General features: G+C 42.1%; 2 protein-coding genes across 6 annotated transcripts in view; one reads left to right on the top strand and one right to left on the bottom strand.

Annotated features, from left to right (window-relative positions):
* ZNF461 (zinc finger protein 461) overlaps positions 1–13,021 on the bottom strand; it is a 40,069-nt gene extending 27,048 nt beyond the window's left edge. Inside the window, exons 1-2 of the mRNA XM_008073656.1 lie at positions 12,625–13,021; positions 12,466–12,504 (exon numbers count right to left, since the gene is read on the bottom strand). The gene's annotated coding sequence lies outside the window, so the exon portion shown is untranslated. The remainder of the gene's footprint in view (positions 1–12,465; positions 12,505–12,624) is intronic.
* A 327-nt stretch (positions 13,022–13,348) lies between these two features.
* The window catches only part of ZNF567 (zinc finger protein 567), a 70,194-nt gene continuing 67,663 nt past the window's right edge, over positions 13,349–15,879 (top strand). For 3 of the 5 annotated variants that reach the window (XM_021706769.1, XM_008073655.2, XM_021706771.1), the window contains exon 1: positions 14,872–14,993. The gene's annotated coding sequence lies outside the window, so the exon portion shown is untranslated. Of the gene's footprint in view, positions 13,372–14,871; positions 15,192–15,879 lie in introns of those variants that run through there. The other 2 variants (XM_008073654.2, XM_021706772.1) reach the window with 2 other exon arrangements.

The following is a 15,879-nucleotide window of genomic DNA, read 5'->3' as shown; positions in this document are numbered from 1 at the left end:
ATGTGAAACCGACTGCGAGGGTATCGTGCGTGGGGAGATGTGTATGAAACGGCTTGAGACCGTTTGAGGAGTGGCTGTGCCCGCGTGGGTTCACGCGGTGCGCACGTTCACTCGTGCGGTGATTGTGAGGTGATGCGGGATGCGACTTGGTGCGACTGGCCATTCGAAACCGTGGGATGTCGCTGTCTGTGGCGAGCGCGGCCACGCGACCCTTGACCTTTTAACATTCTGTGTGAGGCTGTTTGTGCAGGGTGCCCTTATGGTTAGCGGACGAGTTTGACTTTGGGGACCCCTGAGAAAGAAGGAAGCTGGTTGGCACCAGGCGGGACTGAGATGAATGAATCAGACCTCTAGGTCAACGCGACCTGAGCCTCAGATGTGTTCACAGGAGAGGTGTGAGGTGACGCTGTGTATGTCTAATTGTGTGTGAGAGACCAGAGCTGACTGAGAGGGCACATATTATCTGCCAAAAGAGACAAATCCATGGTAAAGATTTTTGGCCTTGAGAGACCAGTAACTCCATCACTAAGTACAGGTGAGGCAGTGGTGCTTTTGTTTAAGAACAAGTGATCTGCTTTTGTGTCTGATTCTTGGTCGTGTGTGTAGATGGTTTGCACTTGAGACTGTCACTGGGAGAAGACGCTGAGTGAAATACAGGAAACACAGTCTGCCTTCCATATTCATGAGTCCTGCATGCGTGGATTCAACCAACATCCAATTGAAAATATTATTTTTAAATGGGTGGTTGTGTCTAAAATGAACATGTACGAACTTTTTTCGTCATCATTCCCTAATCAATAGGGTATAGCAACTATTGACATAGTATTTACATTGTATTCGGTATTTTAGTAGCCTACAGATGGCCTAAAGTATATGGGAAGGTATGCATAGATTATATGCAAATACTCCACCATTTTATATAAGGGACTTGAGCTTCTATGGATTTTGAACCAATCCCCTGTGAACACTGAGGAAATACTGTGAAAGTGGTTGGTGAATGCACTCAAGTCTCTCGAATTGTATGACAGTGATAGGGGAGGTGATTATACTGTTTCAGCTTTGAGGCTGATATGTGTATGTGTTTTAAAGGATTATGATTGGGCTGGCATGGTGACTCACGCCTATAATTTCAGCAACTTGGGAGGCTGAGGCAGGAGAATTGTTTGAGCCCAGGAGTTCAAAACCAGTCTGGGCAACAACAGCAAGACCTCGTCTCTACAAAAAATTAGCTAGGTGTGGTGGAGTGTTCCTATAGTCCCAGCTACTTGGGAAGTTGTGGTGGGAGGATCGCCTGAGCCCAGGAGGTTGAGGTTGTAGTGAGCCATGAACATGCCACTCTCCAGCTTGAGTGACAGACCCCCAACTCAAAATAATAATAATAAAGTATAATAAAATACGGGATTGATTGAGTGGGAGGTCATGTGAGATCTGGTATGTTTTTATGTGTTTGAATGTGACTTGTGAGTTAAAATCCAGATGAAAGATAGTGTATGAAGTTATCTAAACGTGGTACCTACATAAGAGATTGCAGGGATCTGGGGTCCATGGATTATACGCATTAGGGAAAGAAAATAACCAGACCCTCAGGGATTACTTTTTAGGATAATAATGACAGAAGCATTTCATGTAAGAAAGGCAAAGCATATCAGATTGTCTTTTTCAGTAAGAAAAAAAAAATGCTGCCCCTTTTGTGATGGAAGCCATACAATATAGGCAGCCTGCCACCAGCGACTGGTGCCATACTGGGGACTCTGTGTTGGTTTCTGCACAGTCACCATAGTAAAGGTCACAGGTCCCTTTTGGAAGACATTAATACTATAAATTTCTGGAAATGTACTCGGCTTCTTCCTAAGGGGACTTGACTTCCCTTTAATTCAAGAGTTCTGAGTCTTTTACTGGCTTAAGTCTGGGAATTGATTGAAGGACACTGACTTTCTATTTTTATGATTCAAGTTACACTTTCATCCACTTGACCTAGAATTTTTCTGCTTATATAAATCAAATAAGACTTCGGTAGATTTCCTATCTGTTTAATGTCCACCAAAGAATACCAACCGTGCACCTAAATAGTTAACCCATAACAGAGACTTACTTTGAAATTTTCTTTCATGGTCACTCTGCATTCTTCATTACAATAACTTATTGTTCCATATTTTAAAATTATGTTTCAAATTTAAATTTAAATGACTGAACTGACTCTAGTTCCAGGAGACCCAAAACAGCACTGTAGTCTACCAGTCGGAGTAGGGAATTAGGGAGGTTAGGTAATCAGAGAAGTTTTTTTTCAGGTTTGTCTCACAGTGGGTCCCAGAACCATTCTGTGATTATTTCCCTAGTGCCATAATGCATAATTGGAATAGATACACTCAGTAACAGGCAGAATTCCCTTTGACCTATTGAATCCCTTTGAATTGATTCTTTGACCTATGAGTAAGGACTATTATGGTGGGAACGGTCCAGTGGAAGCTACTAAAACTACCTCTCCCTAGAAAAATAGTAAGCCAAAAGCAGTATCACATTTCTTGAGGGATTACAGACATTAGTGCCACCACTAAAGATACGAAAGTTGCATGGGTGCGGATTCCTACCCATCACTTTTCAACTTGCCTGTTTGGCCTGTGCAGAAGATCATGAAGAATGACTGTGGACTCAAACTGCAACTCACTGGGTCTTCATCCTGCTGACCTGTCCTGCAGATTTTGAATGTACCACACTTCCACAATGGCATGAGCAAATTCCTTAAAATAAATTCTCTCTCTCTTTCTCTCTCCACACACACACACACACACACACACACACACACACACACACACACACACACACACGTTTCTCTGGAGAACCCTGCCTAATATCCTAAGTATTTTACATGTCCAGCATCATTGAATCCTTCTAAGAACTCTGTAAGGGAGGTATCATTACCATTCCCAGTAAAACTGATGAGACAAGTGAGATACCAAGAGCTTAAATACCTCGTGAAAGGTCACAGAGTACACATGAGATGGAACCAGAATTTTCATTTCAAAGCCCTCATTCTCTAACTCGACCGTTTTCCAGCTCTACATCTTCTGTATCCTGTCTGCTTCACTATGCCATTTCTGATGAGTATTTCTGATTGATAACTAATTTGGAATGAAAATCATTATGTGTTCTATCATTTTAACAAATTGTCTATTCCCAAACATATTTTTTTACTAATTATTGATTATCAGGAATTCTTCAGTTAGCATTCTTACAATATTTTGTGTTCATTTTTAGAATTTGTGTAAGATGTTGGGCATGCCTGGCAATGTGTAAGAACTTGTACCTCAGTACTTGGAAGAAACACAAATTAATAAGATATAATTACTACCTTTCCGTTGCTTATAATTCAACAGGGAAAATAAAAGCAGGTCAAAGGCAGCTCATGACAAAGACTTCTGAAGAAGTACAGATGATAAACCATGGGAGTTCACAGGAAAGAATTCTAACTATGACAAAATGTCCAAATTACCATGAATATATAGGAACTCTGGATGTGAATTAATTTCCTCTTGTCATGTTTATGCCTTAAAGTGCAGATTCTGTTGATATCGGGTCCAAAAGGAAACTAATGGAGCAAGGAGATTCTCTCACTGGTTGTAAAGCATTATGGCTAATATTTCAGAAGTGAAATAAACCCTTCTGTCATGAAGAACAAAGCAGCAGATCCAATGTAAGGTTTGAAACTTTTAGTCTTTCCCTAGGTGGAATACCCACAGTCATAGTTGAGGCAAAACTAACAGTGTGTTGGAAGGGAACATAAGAGAAAGTATTCATCGCATAGTATTTATATGCTGAACTGTAAATCTAACCTAAAGACTTATGAAACCATTTTTTAACCTACTTTTGGAAAAACTTTTATTTAAAACTCTTAAATATATATTCTAAAATAAACAGGTGGTTCTTATAAAGAAGATAGGGAAATATATTCAACAAGTATACTTAAGTTTAAATTTATGTAAGTTTATGAAAGTATACTTAAACAAAGAATCAGTTACACAGCCTGGAAATCACCAATGTTAACAGTTAAAGGTATACCTCTAGATATTTTTCCTTCTATTACTGATGTCTGGCATTCTATCTGTATTATACCATGTCTGACAATTAAGTTTGTGAACTTGCTACCATGCACATTGGCAACACTGTACAAACAACTCAGCAAGGTTTCATAACCTTGGTATATCAGTGTCTCACAGCTGTGTTTGTGTCGATGTGTGGTGGTGTCTTGCTGAGTGGTGTTCATTATTGTTGTATGTTTTTGTGTAGCATCACAAGAATGTTGGAGCTTGGGTTAGAGCAATGAACATTAAATTTCTTGTTAGACTTGGCAAGAGTGAAATTGAAATCAGAGACATGTTAGTCCAAGTTTATAGGGATAATACCATGAAGAAAATGGCAGTGTACAAATGGATTAAATGTTTTTCTGAAAGAAGAGAAAGTGTCACTGATGAAGAGACGTTAGGACAGTCAGTAACAAGCAGAACTGACAAAAACATTATAAAAATTCATTGAATTGTGCATCAGAATCGGCAGCTGTGAGAAGCATAGCAGACCAAATAAACATTGATAGAGAATAAGTTAGGAAAATCTTAACTGAAAATCTAGGCATGAGAAAAGGGTGTGCAAAAATGGTCCTGAAGGAGCTCTGACAATGTACCAGCTCACACAGCACTGTCTGTGAGGGAGTTCTTAGCAAACAAATAACTGTATTGGAATACTCTCCTACTTACCTGATCTGGCCCCCAGTGACTTTAGGGTAAAGGAATACTGAAAGGAAGACATTTTTATGACATTCAGGACATCAAGGGTAATACAATGACAGCTCTGATGGCCATTCCAGAAAAAGAGTTCCAAAATTGCTTTCACAGATGGACTAGGTGCTGGCATCAGTGCATAGCTTTCTGAGGGGAATACTTCAAAGATGACCATAGTGATATTCAGCATTGAAGTATGTAGCACTTTTTCTAGGATAAGTTCGTGAACTTAACTGTCATACCTCCTATGTATGTGTATATGTATTCATGTATATTTTGATACATGGCATAGTTATACATATTGTGTAGTTACCTTTTTTAGCCCTTGTCAGCATATTTGGAATTTTTTATATTTTTGCCATTTTACAACTTTTCTTTTAATTGACTGCTTCATAGCTAATTGTGAGGAAGTTTGGGAATTTATTAAACTAGTATATTCCTGCTAGACTCAGAAAGCTGAATCATGTCAAGAAATTCCTTCCATATGCTGCCTAGATGCTGTGTCTAGCCCAGTATCCCATTTCTCTCAGGGACATATGGGACTAAGCTTTGTAGATGTGGGATGATTATGTCATTTGTAGGACTGTCACACTTCCAGGGATGACCATCAAGTTCTCCCAGGTGCAGAGTGGGTGACTGAACCTGCTCAGAGGAATGTAACTACAAGGATGTGATGTCAGAGCCTAGTCTTGCCAGTTAAGAATATCTTCCTTCATTATTTATCATTTGCCTGCTGGGAGTATTCTCCTTTATTGTGAATCTCTGAGGAGCCTTCGAAGAACTGATCTGATATTTCTATAAGTGGAAACAACCGAATTTTTATTATTGAGGCCTCATTTTCTTGACACCTAAGGTGACTTTATTTTCCTTTGTCCCTTGTATTACTCTCCCCTGATTGACATCACCACAACAGGCCTAAGTCCAATTTCTTTTCCTTTATAGAGGACTTTATATCTCTAAGCCAAATGTGATTTCCTTATTGGAGAAAAGGAGACAGTCCTGAATGTGGAAAGGGTTGTGTGTAAGAGTTCTTCAAGAAGGGGAAGCCACTGTAGGTAAATGCTCAGCTGATATGAAGTCAAAACTTTAAGATACTGTTTGAGAATCTTTCCCTTCAGTGGGCAGTGGAAAGAACTGAGGTCCCTTCAGCCTATGCTCCAAAAGACACCTTACCATCATCCTCATGTGTCACTGTGCCATAGCTCCTTTCATAATCCTTCCAGTTTTAAAGAGGGAGACATTAGCCTTATAGAATTTCTGATTATAAAAGAAATACATACTGAGCATTAAAATGTAGAAAACAGAGAAACCTACTCTGCACAGCACAGGAAACAATGCAGTGAAGAGACAAGCCACAGACTGGGAGAAAATATTTGCAACTCATACTTCGGATAAGAGGCTCATATCCAAAATATAAGTAGGAACTCAAACTACTCAAGAACAAGGAAACAAATAGCCCTACTAAAAAATAGGCAAAGGACTTGAATAAACATTTCTCAAAAGAAGACTTACAAATGGCCAACAGATATATGAAAAAATGCTCAACATCTCTAATTATCAGAGAAATGCAAATAAAAACCACAGTGAGATTCCACCTTGTGGCAGGATTTTATAGACAGAGTCGGGACACTGAGACCAGGAAGCAGTTTTATTCGTGCCAGAACCAGCTTAGCGGATTCACATCCAAAGGCTGAGCCCCAAGCGCAGGGGGGCATGGCCTTTTATACATTTTTAGCTTCTTTGTCCCCCTGGTAAGGTTTACATATTAGTAACATACATTTTAATTGGGTGTTCCACAGCTCAAGGTTGCAGTGGAGTTACACATGCGCACTACAGATTGGGGAGCTACATTCCTTCCTAACATAAATTATCTTATGGTGCTAGAAGGACTCTTTCATTATTCTGGGAAGGCTTTTATCTTACTGTACTAAGAAGGCCCCTACTCTATTCTGGGAAGACCTTCATCTTATTAGGCCTGGGGAAAGGGCTCCCTGCCTCAACTTCACACCTGTTAGAGTGGCTATTATCAAAAAGATGAAAGCTAGCCGGCCTCAGTGGCTCAGCCTATAATCCCAGCGCTTCAGGAAGCCGAGGCGAGTGGATTGCCTAAGCCTGCAGGTTTGAGACCAGCCTGGGCAACTTAGCGAGACCTCGTCTTTACAATAAATAAATAAAAATTAGTCGGGCACGGTAGTATGTGGCAGCAATTCCGGCTACTTGGAAGGCTGAGGCAGAAGGATTGCCGGAGCCCAGCAGGTCAATGCTGGGGTGGCTGTGAGCGTACCACTGCACTCCAGCCTGGGCGACACAGTGAAACTCCAACTCAAAAAAAAAAAAAAAAAGATGAAAGCTAAGTGTTGGGGAACATGTAGAGAACAGAGAACACTTGCACACTACTGGTGGCAATGTAAGTTAGTACAGCCATTCTAGAAAACAGTGGGGGGGTTTCCTCAAAAGCTTAAAATTAGATTTACCGTATGATCCAGCAATCCCACTACTGGATATACATAAAGGAATTGCAATCACTATATCAAAGATGTCTGCACTTCCACATTCATTACAGCATTATTCACAATAACCCAGATATAAAAACAAGCTAAGTGTCCATCAATGGATGAATGGATTTTTTAAATATGGGATACATGCAATGGAATACTATTCAGTCTTTAAAAAAACACATAGGCGGGGCTCGGTGGCTCAGCCTGTAATTCCAGCACTTTGGGAGGCCGAGGCAAGTGGATTGCCTGAGTCCACAGGTTCAAGACCAGCCCGGGCAACTTGGCGAGACCTTGACTCTACAATAAATCAAAAAATTAGCCAGGCATGGTAGTGCACGTCTGTAGTTTCAGCTACTTGGAAGGCTGAGGTGGAAGATCACTGAAGCCCAGCAGGTTGAGGCTGCGGTGGCCGGAAGCATGCCACTGCACTCCCGTCTGGGCGACAGAGTGAGACTCCAACTCAAAAGTCAAATAAAATAAAATAATAAAACATAAAATTCTGTCATTTACAACATGGATAAACTTAGAGGGCACTGTGTTATGTGAAATAAGCTGGAAGCAGATAGACAAATACCGTATGATCTCGTTTATAGGTGGAATCTAAAAAATTTGAACTCACAGAAGTAGAGAAGGGTATAGAGAGTAACTGTATTTGGAAGGTCATTAAAGAGGTAATTAAGTTAAAATGAGGCCGCTAGGCTGGGCCCTAATCCAACTGACTGGTGTCCTTATGAGAAGAGAAAATTGGGACATATAGAGAAAGACACATCAGTGATGTGAATGTGAGGAGAAAAGACCATGTGAAGATATATCACGAAGGTGACCTTCTATAGGACGAGGATAGGCCTCAGTGGAAGCCTCCAGAACTATGAGAAAATAAATTATGTTGTTTAAGCTACCTCACCCATAGTATTTTGTTAGGACAGCCCTGGCAAACATATACAGGAATGTTCATAGCAGCTTTATTCATGATAGCCCCAAACTGGAAATAATATAAAGTTTCCATCAACAGGAGAATGGATGAATAAATTACAGTACATTCAGATAATCTAATATGACACAACCATGTTAAATTACAAACTACTGCTACATACAACAATGTGGATATGAACATTCTTGTACCAGTCTTTTGGTGTACATATGAAATCAATTCTGTCTGTGTTCTGTACCCAGATGCAGTATGTATAATTTGTTTTTTGGATTGGAGTCTCACTCTGTCGGCCAGACTGGAGTGTAGTGGCACGCTCTCGGCCACTGCAGCCTTGACCTGCTAGGCTCCAGTGATCCTTCCGACTCAGTCTTCCAAGTAACGACAGGTGCGCGCTACCATACCCATTTATTTTTTATTTTTATTATAGAGACGAGGTCTCATCAAGTTGCCTGGGTGGGTCTCCAACCCGCAGGCTCAGGTAATCCACTCACCTCTGCCTCCCAAAGTGCTAGGATTACAGGCTGAGCCACCAAGCCCAGCCGAGTATGTATAATTTTAATAGATACTGCAAAATATCTATTTTTATAAGTGATTGTTCCATTCAATAGATATCTATATGTATCTTTATAGCTATAACATTATAGAAAGAATGTTGAGCAAAGGAGGCTAAACACAAGGGTACATACTGTATGATACCATCTATTTAAAGTTCAAAACTAGACCAAGCTAATCTATTATGATAGAGGTCAAAGTGATGGTTAACTTCGAGGTATATTCATTGAGAAGAAACATGAGGGAGCGTTCTGGAATGTTGAAAAATTTCTGTATCTATACCTAATGGTGATTGCATGGGCTTATAAAAAACATCATCAAGCTATGATTTTAAGATTTATGCTCTTTCTACATATGTCACACAAAAAAAAGTCTTACTAAAAACAAAAAAATATATATCACACACACTCAAAATAAGTGGCAGAACTGTGTTTTGAATTCACATTTTCTAACTACAAAACCAGTTCTCTTTCAATTCTGGTTTTTGTTTCTTTTCTCTTTCTATTTTTTCTTTCTTTTATTTATTTTTTATTTTTTGAGTCAGAGTCTCATTCTCACCCAGGCTGGAGTGTCGTGGCACGCTCACAGCTACCACAGCCTTGACCTGCTGGGCTCAAGTGATCCTTCCACCTCAGCCTTCCAAGTAGCTGGGACTACAGGCATGCACCACCATGCGAAGCTAATTTTTTTTTTTTACTGTAGAAATGAGGTCTTGCCAAGTTGCCCAGGCTAGTCTCAAACCCATGGGCTCAGGCAGTCCTTTTTGCCTCTACCTCCCAAAGTAATGGAATTAAAGGCATGAGACACCGTGCCCAGCATGGTTTTTGTTTTTGAAGCCCATATTTTATTACATTGAATGAAATCTGTGTATGAGTGATTCGTTTAAACAAACAAATCTTCCATTGGACTGGAAGATTTAAAAGACTGCTAATACTGTATATCAGTAAAATAGACATTCTCATAGTATGTTGAATATTGGTGCAAACTTAAGCAGGGCAATTGATAAAGATGTATAAGTAGGTTTTAACTATGAAAGCTGCCTTCTCAACAAAATATCTGAGACTATATCCAAAATATATAATTATACATGTACACAAAAAGGCAGATGCAGTAAAACACTGTATATAATGGGGGAAAGCTGGAAAGAACTTATGTACTCAAACAAAACAATATAACTGTTAAAAAATTATGACAGCTCATGATTTGATTACATGAAAAGTTGTTCACTATATTTTGTTAGATGAAGAAGGTAGATTTCAAAACAGTATTGTAGTATAATCCTGTTTTGAATGGAAAAAACCGTACATGCCTATATCCGTGTGCTAATTCACAGAGAAACAGGAGAAATAAAATGTTTAAGTAGGTTTACTTTAAGCTTTTTCTGTATTCTCTAAACTTCTGAAATAAGAATCTACTAATTTTACAGTAAGAAAACTCTGCTCTGCTTTGAGAGCAGAAAAAAATAAAAGAATATATGTGTATGATTCTTGGAGGGTAGTGTTGAAGTGATTTGAACTCTCGTTGAAGAGACGCAAACTTTCTTCACACACATTTCAAATACCACCTTAAAGGTCCTAAATCCAGAACCCTAAGATTTTGTGCACATTGGATTCCTCGTATCAGTTGCCCCTCACTTACCTGGGCGCAGATCTCTTGTTAACCAACCTGTCTACCAGCTATTGCTCCAACAAGGAAATCACATCCGGCTGGGAAATAAATTAATTAGTAATAAGCCCTACACATGGGCAAAGAAATAGAATTTAGGTCTGATATGGCTATGTAGAAGTTAAGACCATTTCCTTAATCATCAGGCAGAAAGGAAGTTGAGAAAGTATTCTGAAGGATCAGGATGATGACACGTAAGAAATAACACAAGAGGTGCCCATTTCTACCTTTAGGGATCTTAAACCCTAAATTAACTAGAAACCCTAAAGATTCCCTAATGAATCACAGTGAGGAAAGTAAGATGTTTTCAGAATGCAGAATTTGAATTGGAAAGGGGAAAAGAGATACTGTAAAAAGAAAGACCCCATTAGGCACTGTGGCTCAAGCCTGTAACCCCAGCACTTTGGGAGGCTGAGGTGAGGGGATTGCCTGAGGCCACGGGTTCAAAAACAGCTTGGGGAACTTGGCGAGACCTCATCTGTACAATAAATCAAAATATTAGCTGGGCGTGGTAGTGCGTGCCTGTAGTTCCAGCTACTTGGAAGGTTGAGGCGGAAGGATCACCTGAGCCCAGGCAGGTCGGCTCTGGGGTGGCCATGAGCATGCCACTGCACTCCAGCCTGGGGGACGAAGTAAGACTCCAACTCAAAAAAAGAAAAAGAAAGACCCAGTTGGTTTATTAGACAAATGTATATAGGTCCTATATCACAACCCTGAGCAAATTCCTCTGAGTAGAGTGAGTCATCTGTATTCTACCCAGCAGAACTCAATGCCACATTCCCGAGTCTACATAACCATGAAGTGACAGGAACCCATATGCCCCTTAGGTCCTGGAAGGGAACATAAAGTTGGTTAAGATATGGGAGCTAGACACCAAGGAGGAGTTGCAAAGGAAAATTACTTGTTAAATAAATTACCAAATACCCATATAATACTAAGACAGACAAATGTAAGGTTGTAGAAAATAGTTAAATAAATGGAATACTTTTGAGATATAGTATCAGTAGAGAAATCACTTTACAAAACAGGTTGAATAATACAGTTATGTCAATAGAGTGATTTTTAGAAGTCTGGAAAATTAAACACCTGTTTCAGTTCTCTATTGCTATGAAACCACTTCAAAAGCTTATGGCTTAAAACAAACAATCAGCTCATTATTTTGGTGCTTGGCAATTTGGGCTTGGCTTGTCTGAGTGGTTCTTCTGCTGACAGCAGTCAGCTGTTGGCTTGGTGGGGGCTGGATGGTCCAAGATGGTCTCCCTGAAATATCTGGCAATTGTCCCTGATTGTCTGCTGGACCTCTCTCCCCAAGTGATCTTTTATCTTCAAGCAAGCTGCTCTTAGCTTTTGATATATGGTGGTCTCAGGACGGGAAAATGGCAAGAGCAAAAGCTGCAAGACCTCCTGGAGTTTTATCTCAGAAGTCTCACAATGTCATTTCTACTACATTCTGTCAACACATATCACAAGGCCCTGCCTAATAGTAACCTAACCATTTGCCAGCATTTCAGGAGGAGAACAAACATTCCCTTTTCTGGAAAAAAAAAAAAACAACTGACCTTGACCTTGGTTTTCAGATATACTCAGTGATGTTTCCCTTTCTTCATGAGACAGGGAAGAAAGGTGTCTCCAAGAAAGGTCTTGGAGCTCATTCTGGGTAAATTGGAAGAAATTCTTCCCACCACAAAAGCTCTTATAATCTACCACACATACTCAGACGGAAGTAAAAGGGAAATTGGAGTACTGCTAGCCCTTCTTAGTATCCATGAGAAAGGCCAGGGTCACTGATTCAGGACTGGAAACTTTCTTTAAATTCACAGCAGTTTCCTGGGGAGACAATTTTGGGAATGATATGGTTCTGAAACATGGAACTCGACCTTAGAGAGTTCCCAAGCGAGATCCTCTGAGGAAGGAACCCTACTCTGAAGCTCCCCCCATGATATCTTCCTACGACTCTGCCTAAGGGACACTTCCAACTCTAAAAGCCTCATTCTTAAAACAGGTTTGTGTTGCAAATTTTATTCTACCACTCAAATATCTGACTCACCTTTTGATGACCGTTTCTTTGTAGCTGGGGTTCATATGGCTATGAAGAGAGAGAAAAAAAGGAAGCAGCTGAGAACTCAGGGATACAGAGCCCAAGAAACACTCGAAACTGGCGCCTAGGCGGGCACTCACTCCACAGATACCCCCTTGGGTTAAATACCAGGCTGAGCACTGGGGGCGGGGATGACCTGACAAGAGAACTCAGGCCATGCTTCACTTCACTGCAAGGGGCCCTGTTGACATAGGCATCGATCGTAGTCTTCACAGGTACAGGGAGATCGTCCACAGACACCTCCGTCCCAAAGTTAAGTCCAGAACTGCAGAAATGAAGCACTACCCCGTTACACAGTCAACAGCACAGAATTAAAAGCCTCTTCCATCGCACTAAATCACAGCAGCTCTGTCACATGGTAGACGGTCTCAAACGCAACAGGTCACACACCTCGCATCACAGCCGATCGCGGTCCCCCGAAAGATCCCGCATCTGGGCTGGCACACACGGGCACAATCACGCACCTGTTGCAGGCTCGTCGCCGCGCACCCATCCCGCCTCGTCGTGGCCGCGCACGCTCACGCACGTGCACGCGCATACACAGGTCTGAGCCACGGACTCCGCCCGCCGCGTCCGCAGCCCGGGATCTCGGGCTTCCTTACCGTGAGCGCCTCCCGCACCCAGACTCTGGTCACCACTCAGAGTCACGCAACTATGAGAACTTGAAAGGGCACCCGCGGATCACAAGAGGAAAGCGGCCCGAGGGACTGTGGGAAATGTAGTCCAACGCCGGAAACGCCCGGATGTGGAGAGGGCCCGAGAGCCGGCGGCCTCCGGGAACGCGCCGCGGAGACTCCTGGGAGGGACCGTCCGCGCGGGAGCACGCAGGCGCAGACGGCTGGCTGGTGACCCGAGGTGAGGCTGGGGGTCCTTGGGGCACGGAGGAAGGGGGTGGTGTGACCGGAGGGCAGGCGAGGAGGGAGGTGGGAACCTGGGCTGGGGAAAGCCGGGAGGGCAGAGAGAACTAGGGCCTGGAGGGCGGGGGAAGGGAAGTGGGCGTCCGGGGCGCCCAAAAGGCGGGTGGGAAGCAGGACCCGGGAGCGCGGGCCGCGGGGCGCCGAGAAGGGAACCGGGAGCCCGAGGCGAGTTGAGCTCGGCCAGGGTCGGGATTTTGTGTTTCCCCGGGTGAGAAAACCCAAGAGTGCGGCCTGGCACACAATAGGCGCTCAGTTTGTGTGGCTTTTTGTGCCTGACCCTCTGTGTTCGGGGACTTGTGTTATTCCGTGTGACGTTGTGGAACCGATTGTTTATAAAAGTGATGGGGTCTCTGCATATGTCCAAGTTTTAAATTTAGGTTTGAGTCGATTTGTGTTTCAGACTGGATGCGGCTTTGGAGAGGCGACAGTGAGGGGATTGTGAGTGAAAGGTTGCTTTTTGTGGAAGTGTGAGGTATGTGAAATTGTGCGTGACACGGGGGCGTATGAAATTAGGATGTGTCGTGTAAGTCTTTTGTGTGTACAGTCCATGATAGCTAGTAATGTGACTCATCGTGTGACTGAGATGGAGTGCTTGAGAAACTGGGTGCTGACCAGTTAAGCATGTATTGTTTAGATTCTCGGAATATTGGCCATTTTATATGCACGCACCTAGAATTTGACTCTGGCAATTAGACAAATAAAAGAAAAAAATTTTAGATAGAGAGGACGAGATATAATAATTTTCAGATTGGATACTGAGAAACCCCATGTTGACTAGTGACTAATATGTTGAGATGAATGGAGCACCGTTGGGACCATGTGCACAAAAACTTTTTCTCATAATTACCACTCACAAAATTTCTATTTGGGTGAAATTTTTTCTTTCTCTGGATGTATTCCAGGGAAGGTTCAATAATTTCTTAGGTCATTCTTAAGATAGTAAAAAAAAAAAAATCTGTTGAACCTTTAAACATAAGAGCAGTATCACCAGAGCCATTTAGCTGAATAAAATTTTCACTGTAGAAATCGAACTGCAGACTTTTTTTTTGAGTCGGAGTCTCACTCTGTCATCAAGTCTGGAGTGCAGTGACACATTCTGAGCCACTGTAACCTCAACCTGCAGGGCTCAGGCAATCCTTCCACCTCAGCCTTCCAAGTAACTGGAACTATAGGAGCACACCACCACACCCGGCTAATTTTTTGGATTTTATTCTAGAGAGGAGGTCTCGCCATGCTGCCCAGGCTGGTCTTGAACCTCTGAGCTCAGGCAATCCTCTCCCCTCAGCCTCCCAAAGTGTTGCGATTACAGGCGTGAACCAGTGAGCTCAGCTCAGAGTTATTTTAAAAGCAAAAATGTTCTCCCTTCTGCTGGAAGCCAGCAGTGTAAAAGGGTACGTGATTAATTTCTTCTCTAATTTCCCAACCTCTATTTTGTCTTCTCTTTACTCCCTGGAGGTGGGTAGTTTTCAGCTTATATGGATTGGGAACTGGGAAAGGAATGAGAAATCAGAAGTCAGGGATAAGAAGAGGCTAACATGACTGAGACCACTATAATTTAGTGTAAGTCATCTGTTGTCTTCTGAGACAGCCTGCTGCTTGGAATCTCCAGATGTACTACCTTTCTCATGGGTACAGCCTCTTTGCCACCTGCCTCCTCAGTGCAGCTTCTGAGCATGCAGTGGCCACCCACTCTGATGGGTTTGTCCAGTCAGAATAGGACCCAAGCCTCCCTCCATGGGGTCTTCACCTAGAGCTAAGGTGAGAATTAGCTATCTCAGACACTTTGCCCTCCAAAATCCTGGAAACGTGCATTTTTGCCAAGGATTCTCTTGCCCCTTTGGTTCCTAGTGGCATCCGAGTCTGAGGAGCCCCTTGTTTGTTATAAAGAGGGAAGTAGCACCCACTTTTCTTTCCCCTAAAAAAGCAATGTTCTAAAAATAATTCACTCTCTTAAAGAGACATTCTTCTCTCTCAGCCTCTCAAGCCTCTTCAAGAGTCAAATTAATGATAGAAAACTTTTACAGTCAGCAGAATGATTTCTAAGTTACTGTCCTATTAAAAATGAACAATGACATCAATTAGAAAACTCAGAGAGTTACTGGAAAAAATGGTAACAAATCAATAGGCTGCATGTGCTTGTGTATGTGTATGTATGTGTGGGTATCCGAAAACAGGCAAAAAATACTTCATTTACAATGGTCATCAGAAATAAGAGATATAAAAGAAGTACCTTTAATAATTGCATGCTGGCTGGTGTCAGTGGCACAGCCTATAATCCCACGCCTTGGGAGGCTGAGGTGAGTGAATTGCCCAAGCCCGTGGGTTCAAGACCCGCCTGGGCAACTTGGCGAGACCTCATCTCTACAATAAATCCAAAAGTTAGCCAGGCGTGGTAGCGCGCCTGTAGTTCCAGCTACTTGGAAGGCTGAGGCGAAAGGATCGCCGG

This window comes from Carlito syrichta, unplaced genomic scaffold (genome assembly GCF_000164805.1).
Source record: "Carlito syrichta isolate Samal-C Ts95f unplaced genomic scaffold, Tarsius_syrichta-2.0.1 Scaffold315987, whole genome shotgun sequence".
NCBI lineage: Eukaryota > Metazoa > Chordata > Mammalia > Primates > Tarsiidae > Carlito > Carlito syrichta.
This window is presented reverse-complemented; position numbering and strand designations above follow the sequence as displayed.